The following is a 13,971-nucleotide window of genomic DNA, read 5'->3' as shown; positions in this document are numbered from 1 at the left end:
GGGGGGCGTCACTGCAGTGGGGTGCCGGGGTCGAGGGTCACAGCAGTGGGGTGTGGGGTTGGGGGGTGTCACGGCAGCGGGGTGCGGGGTTGGGGGGTGTCATGGCAGTGGGGTGCGGGGTCGAGGGTCACGGCAGCGGGGTGCAGGGTCGAGGGTCACGGCAGTGGGGTGTGGGGTCGGGGGCTGTCACAGCAGTGGGGTACAGGGTTGGGGGTGTCACTGCAGTGGAGTGCAGGGTCGAGGGTCACGGCAGCGGGGTGCGGGGTTGGGGGGTGTCACGGCAGCGGGGTGCAGGGTCGAGGGTCACGGCAGTGGGGTGCCAGGGTCGGGGGCTGTCACGGCAGTGGCGCCCTTGAACAGGCGACTTTCAAGGACTTTCTTCACTTTCTCCACGGAACTTCTGTTTTCATGAGTACCAAATACCAGCCGGGAAAGGAAACCACAGTGAAAAAAGTGGCTCAAGGAGTTGTGAGAAAGTAAGAAAGCTCTACGATGTTGAGGAGCCACAGGTCGATGCCACCGTGGTGGATTCCAGCAGGATTACGGGGTGGGAAGCAGAGCCTGAGGGCGGTGGGAGCTCAGCTAGGGTGCTGGAGGAGCCGCCTGCGTGGGGGAATAGCTGCCGGCCACGGGTCTCCGAAAGGGGAGTGGAACGCGGTGAGGAGGGAGGGCAGTGTTGCTTGAAAGCTCTCTGCCGTTCCCTTCCGCTGGCCTTTGGTCATTGTATTTATTTTGAAATTCACAGCAATGGAGGGTGTAAGGTGCTTTCTGTGCAAAGCTGAAGAGTGGGAGAGAAACAGGCCAGAGGAGTGCCTTCCTCTCGTGCTGCCCGTCCTGGTTTTCAGGACCTGGTGCTGATTGGTGGGCCCGGGACATTTCAGATCCTTCTAGAGACAGCAGAATGACAGTAAGGGAACATTGTAACAACTTTATGCCAACACTGGGCACGTTGCTTTAAGATACAGATTACCATGCTGACCCGAGAAGAACTCAAAGACTCCTTTAGTCCCATAACAGTTAAAGAAAGTGACTCCAGGCCGGGCGCGGTGGCTCACTTGAGGCCAGGAGTTCAAGACCAGCCCGGCCAACATGGTGAACCCCATCTCTACTAAAAATACAAAAATTAGCCGGGCATGGCAGCACATGCCTGTAATCCCAGCTACTTGGGAGGCTGAGGCAGGAGAATCACCTGAACCCGGAAGCAGGGAGATTGCAGTGAGCCGAGATCGCACCACTGCACTCCAGCCTTGGCACGATGGAGTGAGACTCCATCTCAAAAAAAAAAAAAGAAAAAAGAAATTGACTCCATAATTAAAGCCCTTCTACAAGGAGGGCTGCAGGCCTGGCTGGCGGCACTGGTGTCACCCCTCAGACGTTTAGGGAAGCAGTAATCTCAGCCCACAGACTGTTGTGGAAAGCTCTGTGTCTCAGATGCGATGATCATAGCTTATTATGAAATGTGTTTAATCATATGCCTAAACGCACAAGCAGAACGCACAGCCCTTCCTTGACTGGACCCCATTTGACCCTGGAAATCCGAGGAGCGGTCGTGGTCCCACGAGTGTGCAGGGCCTGGCGGGGCCGACCTGTGTCTGAACCGCTGCGCGTGTACAAGAGCATTCATGAGCTTCGCTGCAGTCATACGTGCTTTGGACCTTTTCTGTGCCCTCCTCTGCACATGGGCTGCAGATAGGGGGTGGCGAGAGAAGGGCGGCAGAGGCACCGTGTGTGCTGACTGTGGGCAGCCGGGATGCTTACTGCTCCGGGATCATGGGGAGCTGGGGGCGCTCGATGCGCAAGGGAGGGTCCGGGTGTAGTCCGGGAATCAAGGCCATCTTGGATCCCCGCTTAGGGCCAGAGTCTAAGGTGTCTCCAGATGCCTTGTCCAGGGCTCTTCCGTCTTGAGCGCTGGGCCCCTGCCCGCTCCTCCCCTGTGTGGCTGGGTGACTGTTGGGTGCCGCTTGTCCAGAGCTGCTTGGCTCTGTCCTGCAGCCTCCCCACGTGTGCTGACCAGGCGCAGAGCCTGTGCCGCGGCCATGCGGCCTGGGAGGTCCAGTCTTGGGTGCCGAAGCCCTCCTTCTAAGGTGTCCTAGGCTGGCTGCACTTAGGTGGGCGAGTCCCACGCGGGCAAGGCTGCCTACTGTACGTGGCGTCACCCACAGGCACGCCACGCCAGCTTGTCCCATGCTGGTGACACCGAATGTGGTCACTTGGCTGAGGTGGGTGTGCATCATAGGACTTCCCTGGCACTGTGTCCTGTGAGGACGGCGCCCTCCCATCCAGTGCCTTTAGCGTCTCCTGAACCTGTTCCTGCCCAGGGGCTGTAGAAACAGCGGCTTCCATGAAGACTCACAGCAGCACTTCTCCTCCCTGTCCCCTTTCCTCCCTCCCGCCTGCTTTTCGGAGTGTCGCTGTGGACTCATCAGTTTTTGTGGGTTTTAATTTAATGTATTGTGTGACCAGTGGGAGCCCCCCTGCTGCCCCCACCAGTGCCCAGGCCCACCTCACATCAGCTTTTCTCCAAGGAGCTCTGGTCTTCTCCGTGCACATGTGACTGCCAGTGCTACTGCCACAGAGCCCGGGGCCACAGCAGCTTCCTGTTTTACTGCTCCTCAGTGCCTCGTTTGTTGAAGTTTCTTTCAAAAAGAATTTTTAAGCCTATGTTATTGTACAGCTGCTTCTCACTTGCTTTTCTTGCCATCGCACCTGATCTGCTAACAATGTGTGGGAGGGTCATTAAAAGATTGACTTCAGTTTGATACCAGAAATGTTAGTGTGGCTTTGCCCCGAACAGCCACGTGCGGGGCCTCTGCGAGTGGAATCCAGTCTCATGGCCGCCCCATGGCTCCTGCTACCCTGGAGGCTGCTCAGTGAGGCTGCCTCTGGTGGTGCTGCATGTATGTGTGTGTGTCTGTGTGTGCACGTATGTGTGCACAGGTGCGTGTGCAGGGAACTGCACCTGGGGACTGGGCTCTCCCCTGTGCTGATGTGAGAAACAAACTCACCTGTCCAAACCCGAAGAATGGACTCAGAGACCCGGAGAACAGTGGAAGTGAGACTTAATGACAGTGTTGCAAGATCGGGTGTCTGATGGGCAGGCACACCCAGCATGGTCACAACAAGTCATTTATCTCCTAGTGCGCAGGCCCCTCCCCCGGTTCCTCACAGGCTGAGTACTCTGAGGTCACAGTTTTCCTGAATGTCGCCTATTGGTTGCTGGGCAGGGGCTGTAGGTGTTTTTTAGGGTTTTCCTGCTGCATTTAGTTGCAGCCCACAATGCATTGCAATTCTAGTCAGCTCAGGGGCTTTTCAGGTATTTGACTTATGACCTAAGTAGCTGGGCAGGCTGATAAGAACAGAGAGAACAAGTTATGTTGCAGACTGGTAAAACTTTCATCATAGACTAAAATTTTTTGGTTCAGGTGAAGGCAACTAAGGGTTGGGGGGAAGACTGGGGAGGGGGAGGCCAACAAGTAGGCATTGGCGACCCAGGCAGGGGCCTGGTACATCCTGTTTCTTCTGTAACTTGCTGACCTAAGCTGGTTCAAGGCATTGTGTCTTGGAAGTGGACCACTATATACATTATTTCCTTCACCAAGGACTGATTTTGCAAAGCTGAGTTTGCGTGACTGTGGAGGGCCAGTGTCCACACCGGGCAGCGTCTGACTCGGCGCTGTTTCTTTTCTTTCTTTTCTGTTTTTTTGAGACGGAGTCTCGCTCTGTCACCCAGGCTGGAGTGCAGTGGCGCGATCTCGGCTCACTGCAAGCTCCACCTCCTGGGTTCATGCCATTCTCCTGCCTCAGCCTCCACTTGGTGCTGTTTCTCAGACTGATGTCCCAGGTACAGTCACAGACCCCTGGGGCTGTCCTGCTCCCTGCTGGGTGGCGGTGGCCAGAGGGATGTGCCTGAGGACTCTAGGTCTGAGGGGTGGTTTATCCAAGGTCATGGTCAGAGTCAGGAGTGACACCTGGATTCTGGCCTCCACGCCAGGGCTGCAGCATGAGTACCTCAAGGGGAAACTGGGGATGTGTGACACACTGTGGTGCTGAGGGGCTCTGTCCTGAGGAGCCGGTGGAGCCCTGAAGACAAAGCATCCGTGTCTCCAGTCTTTGCCCTCTGCTAAGGCAGGCACTCCAGGGACCTTTGAGCTCCACAGAGAAGCAGACCCCACTGGGACAGAAGCCAGGACCTTTGTTTGGGGCCCTGGCATGTGCTGCAGTGTCCATGCCTGGCAGGGGCTCCGTGTTTGTGACTGAGCATGGCGGTGATTCTGCCAGAGGCAGGAAGCCTCCCTGGTGTGCACTCCAGCCTGTGTGAAGACTGTGCCCCAAACCCTCACCTCTGGGGTGCACTTCAGCTTCCACCAACAAACTGTGCCCCAAACCCTCACCTCTGAGGTGCATTCCAGCCTCTGCCAGCAGACTGTGCCCCAAACCCTCACCTCTGGGGTGTATTCCAGCCTCCGCGGACAGACCGTGCCGCAAACCCTCACCTCCGGGCTGGGAGGCTCAGGCTTAGGGACGGGCATCAGCCTCCCCAGCAGCCCCCTGGCCAACAGGGATGCAGTACCAAGGGTCTGGGGGCTGGTGGTCTGGGAGCCTTCGGGCATCCCATGGACAGACAGGCAGGAGGGCAGGTAGGTGGAGGGCAGGTAGAACCCCTCATCCCCACTTCCCTCCTCCAGCTTTGTCCATGTTGAGGTCTGGTCCTGGACTTCCCAAGGTACTGGAAGGAATGGCCTGGGACAGCGAGACAGTTTGTGGGGGAGGAAAGGGCTGTTGAGCAGGGCCCCCTGCCAGGAAACAGGCAGTGCCCTCCGCTCCCCTGTCCCTCAGCATGGCCTGGAGATGGCATCTGTGGGCTAAGATGGGCCCCGATTAGTCTGGCCCCAAATCTGCTAGGCTGCGTCCAGGCGGCGTGGGGGTACCCTAGGAGCCCTGCCAGATGCGCAGACACCTGCGGCCGCACCCTTGCTGCGTGTGTGATCACAGACATTTTCCCCATGCCGTCCCCTTCTGTGGGCCTGGGGAAATTCTGGGGCAGGGTTGGGCTTTCTGGGCCGGGACCCCACAGCGCCATGGAGCTTGTTCAGGAACGGAACCGGCGCATTCTCCTTGTCTTCCAGCCGCTGGCTGCCAGCGAAAGCGGTGGCGGGAACTCACCCAGTCGTGTCGGCCTCATCCCACCAGTTGAGAGGCATCCGTGCCGGCCGCGCAGGGCTCCCTGTGGTCCCCGCGCTCTGGCTCCTGGGCGGGGCCCCTGCTCTCCTGGTGGGGCCCTGAAAGTGCCGGCGCCCCGACGGCCACTGGAGGGAGCTCCAGAACCGAGCCTGCCCTTGAGGCTGGAAACCGCGTCTGGCCCTGGAGCTGCGTTTGGATCGCGGCGTGTTGAAAGCACCCGCACCTGAAATCCTACTGCATGTCCTGAAAAGGCGCCCGCACCTGAAACCTTACTGCATGTCCTGAAAAGAAACTCTGCCTGGGTGTTTTAAATGTCCCTGCCCCTTTCCCCATGAGATGCTGAGCCGTGATCCGCGCTCGGGAAGTGCACAGATCTCCTGTGTCCACCCTGGAGTGTTGACAGGTGCAGCCGAGCTGTGCCGCCAGGGCCTCGGCAAGGGAAACCGCCTCTGTCGCTCCGAAAGTCCCCTTGCCTCTTCCCGGTCCACGCCCTCCCAGACCCGGCCCTTGTTGCCACTGTGTTGCTGCTGAGTTGGGTTCCCCGCTCCAGAACCTCTGAGGAGGCTCCAGTAGTTTGCACGTGGTCGCGTCTAGCCCTATCCAGGCAGCTCCATGTTTCTGAGGTTCACCCTGTTGCCATGCCTGTCCCCGGTCGGTCCATTTCGCTGACCAGCAGCATTCCTTCCATGCACAGCCCACGTCTGTTTCTCTGTCCACCTGCTGATGGGCAGTTGAGTCGTTTTTCAGTGTTGGGCTCTTACGAGCAAAGCTGCCATGAACATTTGTATACAGGTGCTTGTGTGGACTTCTGTTCCTATTTTCTTGGGTAAATGTCTGGAATTGGGACAGCGGGGACAGATATTAACTGTGTTTAATTTTGGAAGTGGTTGCCAAGTGGGGTACGTTTTACCCTCCTCCCACCACCTCAGCTGCACACTTAGTGTATGCCAGTTGGCTGGAGCTGGGCAGAAAGCCAGCCCGTCCAACCCCGGGTCTGGAGAGGGGCCCCAAGGGGTGCCCTGGTCCCTAGAACAGGATGGGGCTGTGGTTCCTCCTGCCCAGGGCCTTGTGGTTTCTCAGACTGGTGATGGGAAGAACCTTCATGCCCCAAGGGGCTCTGCAGAAAGCATCCTGTGATGAATAGGGTTGGACAACGGGGGATGCTGTCTTCTCTTTAGAAGTGTTAAGTGTGTGTGGCACAGCTTGAATGTCCTGCAGAAAAGAATCGGATGCTGCTCGCTTGCCCTCCCAGGGCCTTCCATGCACCCTGAGTGTGGAGTGGGCTAGGGCTTCTGGAGCCCTGGAGCCTGGCAGCAGAGGCTGCTCACTGCTGTGGGACCCTCTGGGCTTCAGTCTCCCTCGTGTCCATGGGGCATTCCCCAGGGTCCCTGTTGGCCCCACACCCGACAGTCTGGGGCCAGGCAACTAGGCTGAGGGAAGAGTCCCTGCACCACACTAGTTTGGGTGGGCGCAGGGCTGGCTCTGGAGACGCAGCCTTTGCCTGCCGGTGCCTTTCAGGGTGACACTTGAGCTTTGAGCTTCGGTCTCCTGTGTGAGGTCAGCTCAGGATTCCCTCCCTTCCCCTCGGGAGTCAGGGTGTTGCGTTTAGGCACTGAGGGAAGCTCAGGGTCTGGGTCTGGAACCTGTCCGTGCCCCTGCTCCCCACTGCTGTTCCTTCAGCCCTCCCTCTCCATGTCTCCTGCTGGGGCAGCCTCCCTGTGCAGCATCCCCTCAGAGTCCCTGGAGCAAGGTAAGCCTTGTCTCCCTCCAGAGCCACCATCTGCTTCCAGAGTGAAGCCGTTGTGCATCTTTCCGGGGCCTGTTCCATGGCTGCTGAGGGCCTGGTCTCCCTGTCTTCAAGTCACAGCCCATTAGGGCTGGGAAGGCACTCAGGCCACGTGCATCCCTTCAGCAGCGTCTGGTGTGTGTGCATACCTGCTCGCATATGTATGCGCATGTGTGTGTGTGTGCTTGCATACGTATACATATGTGTGTGCTTGCATATGTGTACATATGTGTGTGTGCGTGCTTGCATGTGTGTGCATGTGTGTGTGCACTTGCATGTGTGTGTTTGCATATGTATGCATATGTGCGTGCTTGCATATGTGTGCATATGTGCGTGCTTGCTTGCATACGTATGCATTTGTGTGTGCATGTTTGCATATGTGTGCATATGTGTGTGCTTGCATGTGTGTATGTGTGTGCATGCTTGCATATGTGTGTATATGTGTTTGCATATGTGTGTGCTTGCATATGTATGCGTGTGTGCATATGCATATGTGTGTGCGTGCTTGAATATGTATGTGTTTGTACATGTTTGTGCATATGTGTATGTGCTTGCATGTGTGTGTGTGTGTGCGCTTGTTGCATACGTATGCACATGTGTGCAGCAGGTGCTAGGGCACGGGGGGTCCCTGCCATGGAGCCTGGCATGCCTGCCACCTCAGCTCACAAAAGCCTCTTCAGCATCCAGCCATGAGGGCGTCCCCCTGAGAATCCTACCCTAGCTCACGTGGATTGAGGCCCTCCAGGTGCCCGGTCTCTGCTCAGCACTTTCCAGGAGTTATCCACGTGATTTTCACGGCGGGGGTTGGGGCGGGGGGAGGTGGGGAGTAAGCAGGAGCTGCCGGGAGCCTGAGGCCACCCGGTGTGTGCAGAGCCAGGCCCTGGCAGTGGGCAGAGGGAGCCTGAGGCCACTTGGTGCGTGCAGAGCCAGGCCCTAGTGGGAGGGGTGGGCAGAGGGAGCCTGAGGCCACCCAGTGCCTACAGAGCCAAGCGCTGGCGGGAGGGGTGAGCAGAGGGGCAGTAGCATCTCCAGTCCATCTCCAGGTCAGGCCACGAATGCAGCTACGCCTGAACACAAGGCTGGAGTGGGCACGGTGTTCAGGGCTGGTACCTGCTGCTGCTTCCAGAAACAAAAGGTGACACCTTGTCCGCAGGGGGTTCCCACAGCCCTTCCTTGCTGCCACAGAGCCCTCGGAGGACTCGGGCGGCCCTGGCACTGTGTCAGGTCTCCCACCCTGCAGCCGACACATGTGAAGCCTCTTCCGGTCACGGTGTTCCCAGGGAGGAGACAGACACGTGTGTGTGTGTGTGTGTGTGTGTGCTTGCATATGTGTGCACGCCTGCACTCTGTGTGTGTGTGTGTGTGTGTGTGCTGCCTGAGGCACACACATCTGTCTAAGGTTGGAGATGTTGAAGTGACTCCCTCCCCTCAGAAGCTGCCAGTTTTGAGTGTGGCCAGTACTCCCCTGCCCCCCGCCTCTCCAGAGAGAAGAGCAGGCTGTTTTCCGAGGCATCTTCCATCTTCCAGGCGGGGACTTGTGGAGCTGTGACTTCTCTGTGGTGTGGTAGAGCTCGTCCTCCTTTGGAAAGAGAACAGCATGGGTACAGGGGTACAGTTAGGTTAAGGAGCCTCATGGCAAGGGCCCACATTCAGAGCAAAGCAGGAAGGACCTTACATCACTTAGAAACGTGGGCAGAATCCCTAAAGAGACGCTTCATTGAGAGAGGCCAAGACCTCGTTAAGACGGGAAATGCCTTAATCCTCCCCTGGCTTGGCATAAAATACCAGAGACACATTGCACCAAGGGCAGGTGAGGACGTGAAGCCACGGGGTGGCGGCCGGGAGAAGCAACTTGGTGAGTGTGCACAGCTGAGGCTGTGTCTGCTTGAGGAGTGCCCCACGCAGGGGCCTGTGGTGGGTGCTGGGAGACACAGCAAAACAGTACCGCTCCGTGCACGAATGCCTGAAGTTGGAAACAGTCCCCATGTTTGTCAGCAGCAGAGTGGACAAATGAATTGTGGTGCCCAGAACCCACAGGACATGGGACACGGGAAAATGACGCACACCCCAGGAGCAGCACAGGAAGCCCGTTTCTCAGGAGCACGCGCTCAGTCACAGAGTGAGGAAGAGAGCCAAGAGTGAGGAAGAGAGCCAAGGCAGTGAGCAGAGGGAAAGCCAGGGGCTTGCTTACGTTGCCAGACCGGCCACCAGCCCCTGCCCAGCCCTTGTCCCAGCTTCAGGATGCCTCCCATCTGCATCCAAAGCTTTGCTGTTTGGGGAGAGCATTGTGTGGAAGCCCCAGATGTGGCCAGGCTCAGCTGGCAGCGTCACAGCTATGTTCCTCTTGTGGTCCCCCAGCAAGTCAAGGTGGCTGAACAGGATGGGGCTTGGGTCTGTGAGCGATGCTCAGCAGACACAGGATGGAGGAGCCCAGAGAGAATGGAGGGGGCGGGTCAGGTTCGTTCACATGCTCAGGCTCGGGAAAGCCAGGCAGGCCCAGAGTGATTCTTTAAGGGTTAGGGTTCAGATTAGGGTGTTTAGGATTACGGTGGTTAGGAGGTTAGGGATAGGGTGTTTAGGGTGAGGTTTAGGTGGGTTAGGGGTAGGGCTAGGGATAGGGTTAGTATTAAGTATTATGACATACAATTCGAGGGGAAATAACCAATTTTATGGTACTTTCTGTTAGGATTACCATTCCTGCTTTCCCTCTGTTGCATGCTGTGTATGAAAGAAGACGTGTGTAGATTTCCCGATCTCTCTGCCACAACTCACAATAGATCCAGCTTCTTACAATAAGTCTTACACCTTTAATGAAGTGAATCCACAACTAAACTCCCTTTCTGGTATCTTATTTAAGGAAACAGGGCAAGGCTTTCTTGTGGATAAACAAAAATAAGATGAATGATTTTTGAACTATAGTAGTCAAATCTATTAGAGTATAGATTTTTGAACTATAGTAGTTTGCGAGAGGTGTCTCGCAAACTGGGGAAGAATTGAGGAGTTGGGCAGACAGATGCCTGGAAGAGCCGGGGAGTTGGGGAGATGGCTGCCTGGAAGAATTGGAGAGTTGGGGAGACGGCTGCCTGGAATAACTGGGGAGTTGGGCAGACGACAACCTTGACTTTTTCAAGTAGCTCCTTTTTCTCCCCTGAGTGACTCAAGTTCTCATGTTCTGTGTGTGATGAGGTGAAGACTTTGGGAATCGCTCAGGGGTGGCAGGAGGCTCAGGAGGTGCCAAATCTTCCCAGTGGAAGGCAACACGGAATATAGATGAGCAGGTGTCTCAGGAACTAAGTCAGCGACGCAGCTTCTGGGAAGCAGCCACAGAGACTGGTGGGGACCTGGGGATGAGGACGGAGGCCTCAGTGCATAGTGGACGGTCTTGGGCCACAGAGGCCAGCGGGGGCCTGGGGATGAGGAGGGGACTTGCTGGGTAGGGGGTTGGGGGAGGCCATGGTGCACAGTGAAGGGTCTTAGGTAGCAGGGGAGGGTCTGCGCTGGAGGCACATGCCTGCCTTGCGGGGGCCCACCAGAAACAGCTGACCAGGCAGCAGGGTGTCCCCGGGGCCCTCCACAGGGCCACCCAGCAGGGTAGGGTGAGGGGTATTGAATGCAGGCCAGTCCCCCCAACAGACCCACAGAAATGAGCCAGTTTGCACCCAAAGCCACTGAGAAATTGAAATAGTGATTTGAGGCCCCTCCTGCCTTTGGAGAGGACAGTTGGATGGGGTAGTTCCCAGACAGAGGTAGCCCAGTGCCGCCCTCACCTGTGTGTGGGGTCTGCCCCTTTCCCAGGAGCTCAGCCTGGAGCCAAGGGGGCTGGAAAGTATCAGCCAGGAAGAGGGTCTCCTGGTTCAAGCATGGACACCCCACCCTGCAGAGCTGGGCTGCAGGGGGAGGAGGGTTGGGGTGACAGTACCAGCCATCGGGCAGGGTTCTGTGGGGTTGTGTGATCATTTCCTCATCAGATGCCAGGGTTTCCACCCAGGCATGGAGATGGGAAGCCCAGGACCATCAGAGACGTGGCCCTTCAACCAGCTCTGGCTCCAGAGGGAGTGGGAGGGAGGTCAGGGCTGCAGCTCTAAAGGTTCACATGAGATCCTGGGGCACCTGAAAATAAAACACTGACAGAAACAGCTCAGAAAACTGTTCTCTAATCCCAGAGCTTAGGAGCCAGCCCGTCTGGCGGGTCTGAGCTCCTGGCAGGAGCCATCCAGAGCCGCGTTCTCAGGAGGCCGACTCTGAGCTGCTCGCAGCACGCGATGAATAATGCCAGTGACCTCGTGACTGAATTCCCAGGAGACTGGGACCACAGCGTGACATCCCCACGTCGATGGCTGCAAGGTGGGGCTCCCCCAACCCCACCCCCACTATCCCTGAGGCCGAGCGTATTCAGAATTCCAGCGCATTCAGGCTATGTGGCGGAAGTGTGCCACAGAACCCCGGGGCGCGGGTCAGCTCTCACAGCCACATCAGCACTTCTTCAGAAGGAGTGGGGTCCGCATGGACATGAAGCCCTCACAGCCCTTCAGGTCAGGGATCACTGCCCAGTGAATTTGCTGCCACCTTGCGGGGAACATCTTCCTGTTTTCAGAGCTTTCTGGGCTTTAGAATTGGGGGTAGGGGATTGCAGGCCTATACTTTAATCCCAGAAAATCGGGGAGAGGCGAACAGATGGTGTGGAGGAATGGGGGCTTTTCTCACGGACATATTTTAAAGTAGATGTTTTACAAAATCCCAGTGAGTGGAAGGTCCAGAGGGAGGCTGATGAGGAACAATTGCCCCTCACTACAGACCCGCCTCACTACAGACCTGCCTCACTACAGACCCGCCCTACTAAGGCCCGCCCCACTACAGACCTGCCCCACTACAGACCCGCCTCACTAAGACCCGCCCCACTACAGACCCACCTAAGACCCGCCCCACGACGGACCCTCCCCACTACGGACCCGCCTCCCTAAGACCCGCCCCACGACGGACCCTCCCCACTACGGACCCGCCTCACTAAGACCCGCCCCACGACGGACCCTCCCCACTACGGACCCGCCTCACTAAGACCCGCCTCACCACGGACCTGTCTCACTAAGACTCGCCCCACCACAGACCCGCCCCGTCACAGACCCGCCTCACCACAGACCCGCCTCACTAAGACCCGCCTCACCACAGACACGCCTCACTAAGACCCGCCGCACTAAGAGCGGCCCCACCACAGACCGGCCTCACTAAGCTCCGCCTCACTACAGACCCGCCTAAGACCCGCCCCACCACAGACCCGCCTCACCACAGACCCACCTCACTAAGACCCGCCCCACCACAGACCCGTCTCACCACAGACCCACCTCAATAGGACCCGCCCCACCACAGACCCGCCTAAGACCCGCCCCACCACAGACCCGCCTCACTAAGACCCACCACACCACAGACCCGCCTCACTAAGACCCGCCTCACTAAGACACGCCCCACCACAGACCCGCCTCACTAAGACCCGCCCCACCACAGACCCGCCTCACTAAGACCCGCCCCACCACAGACCCGCCTCACTAAGACACGCCCCACCACAGACCCGCCTCACTAAGACCCGCCCCACCACAGACCCGCCTCACTAAGACCTGCCACACCACAGACCCGCCTAAGATCCGCCTCACTACAGACCCGCCCCACCACACATCTGCCTCACCACAGACCCGCCTCACCACAGACCCGCCTCACTAAGATTCGCCTCACCACAGACCCGCCTCACTAAGATCCGCCTCACCACAGACCCGCCTCACTAAGACCCGCCTCACCACAGACCCGCCTCACTAAGATCCGCCTCACCACAGACCCGCCTCACCACAGACCCGCCTCACCAAGATCCGCCTCACCACAGACCCGCCTCACTAAGATTCGCCTCACCACAGACCCGCCTCACCACAGACCCGCCTCACTAAGACCCGCCTCACTAAGACCCGCCTCACCACAGATCCGCCTCACTAAGACCTGCCCCACCACAGACCTGCCTCACTAAGACCCGCCTCACCACAGACCCGCCTCACCAAGACCCGCCTCACCGCGGACCCACCCCACTACAGACCCGCCTCACTAAGACCCGCCTCACTAAGACCTGCCTTACCAAGACCCGCCTCACCACAGACCCGCCTCACCAAGACCCGCCTCACCACAGACCCGCCTAACTAAGATCCGCGTCACCATAGACCCGCCTCACTAAGATCCGCCTCACTAAGACCCGCCCCACCACACACCTGCCTCCCCACAGACCCGCCTCACCACAGACCCGCCTCACTAAGACCCGCCTCACCACAGACCCGCCTCACTAAGATCCGCGTCACCATAGACCCGCCTCACTAAGATCCGCCTCACTACAGACCCGCCTCACTAAGATCCGCCTCACTACAGACCCGCCTCACCACAGACCCGCCTCACCACGGACCCGCCTCACCACAGACCCGCCCCACTAAGATCCGCCTCACCACAGACCCGCCCCACTAAGACCCGCCTCACCACAGACCCGCCCCACTAAGACCTGCCTCACTAAGACCCGTCTTACTAAGGATCTGCCTCACTATGGACCCCCCTCCACTAAGACCTGCCCCACTACAGACCTGCCTCACCACGGACCCGCCCCCCCACGGACCCCCCCCCCCCCCCCCCTACGACCCACCCCACTGAGACCCGCCTCACTAGGGACCTGCCTCACTACGGATCCGCCTCACTAAGACCTGCCCCACTATGGATGGACCCGCCTCACTAAGACCCGCCTCACTATGGATGGACCCGCCTCACTAAGACCCGCCTCACTATGGATGGACCCGTCTCACTACAGACCCGTGGGCCCAAGTGGAACAGGCCGGTCCGGGCCCCACCTGAGGCTGCCAGGGCCGAGGAGATGCGGATGCTGGTTCCAGGTGCCTTGGGAGCTGGCCTCAGGTGGGGGCCCTGGCCCTCTCGCCAGACCCCATGTGACACAGCCTCCAGCCTTCTGTCCCCTGGGGGGGCCCTTCAGC

At 58.4% G+C, this 13,971-nt stretch overlaps 1 protein-coding gene across 1 annotated transcript in view; it reads left to right on the top strand.

Annotated features, from left to right (window-relative positions):
• Positions 1–13,971, top strand: part of C3H7orf50 (chromosome 3 C7orf50 homolog) — a 126,233-nt gene that overhangs the window by 58,971 nt on the left and 53,291 nt on the right. The window lies entirely within an intron of this gene.

This window comes from Theropithecus gelada, chromosome 3, assembly GCF_003255815.1.
Source record: "Theropithecus gelada isolate Dixy chromosome 3, Tgel_1.0, whole genome shotgun sequence".
In the NCBI taxonomy this organism is placed as follows: domain Eukaryota; kingdom Metazoa; phylum Chordata; class Mammalia; order Primates; family Cercopithecidae; genus Theropithecus; species Theropithecus gelada.
This window is presented reverse-complemented; position numbering and strand designations above follow the sequence as displayed.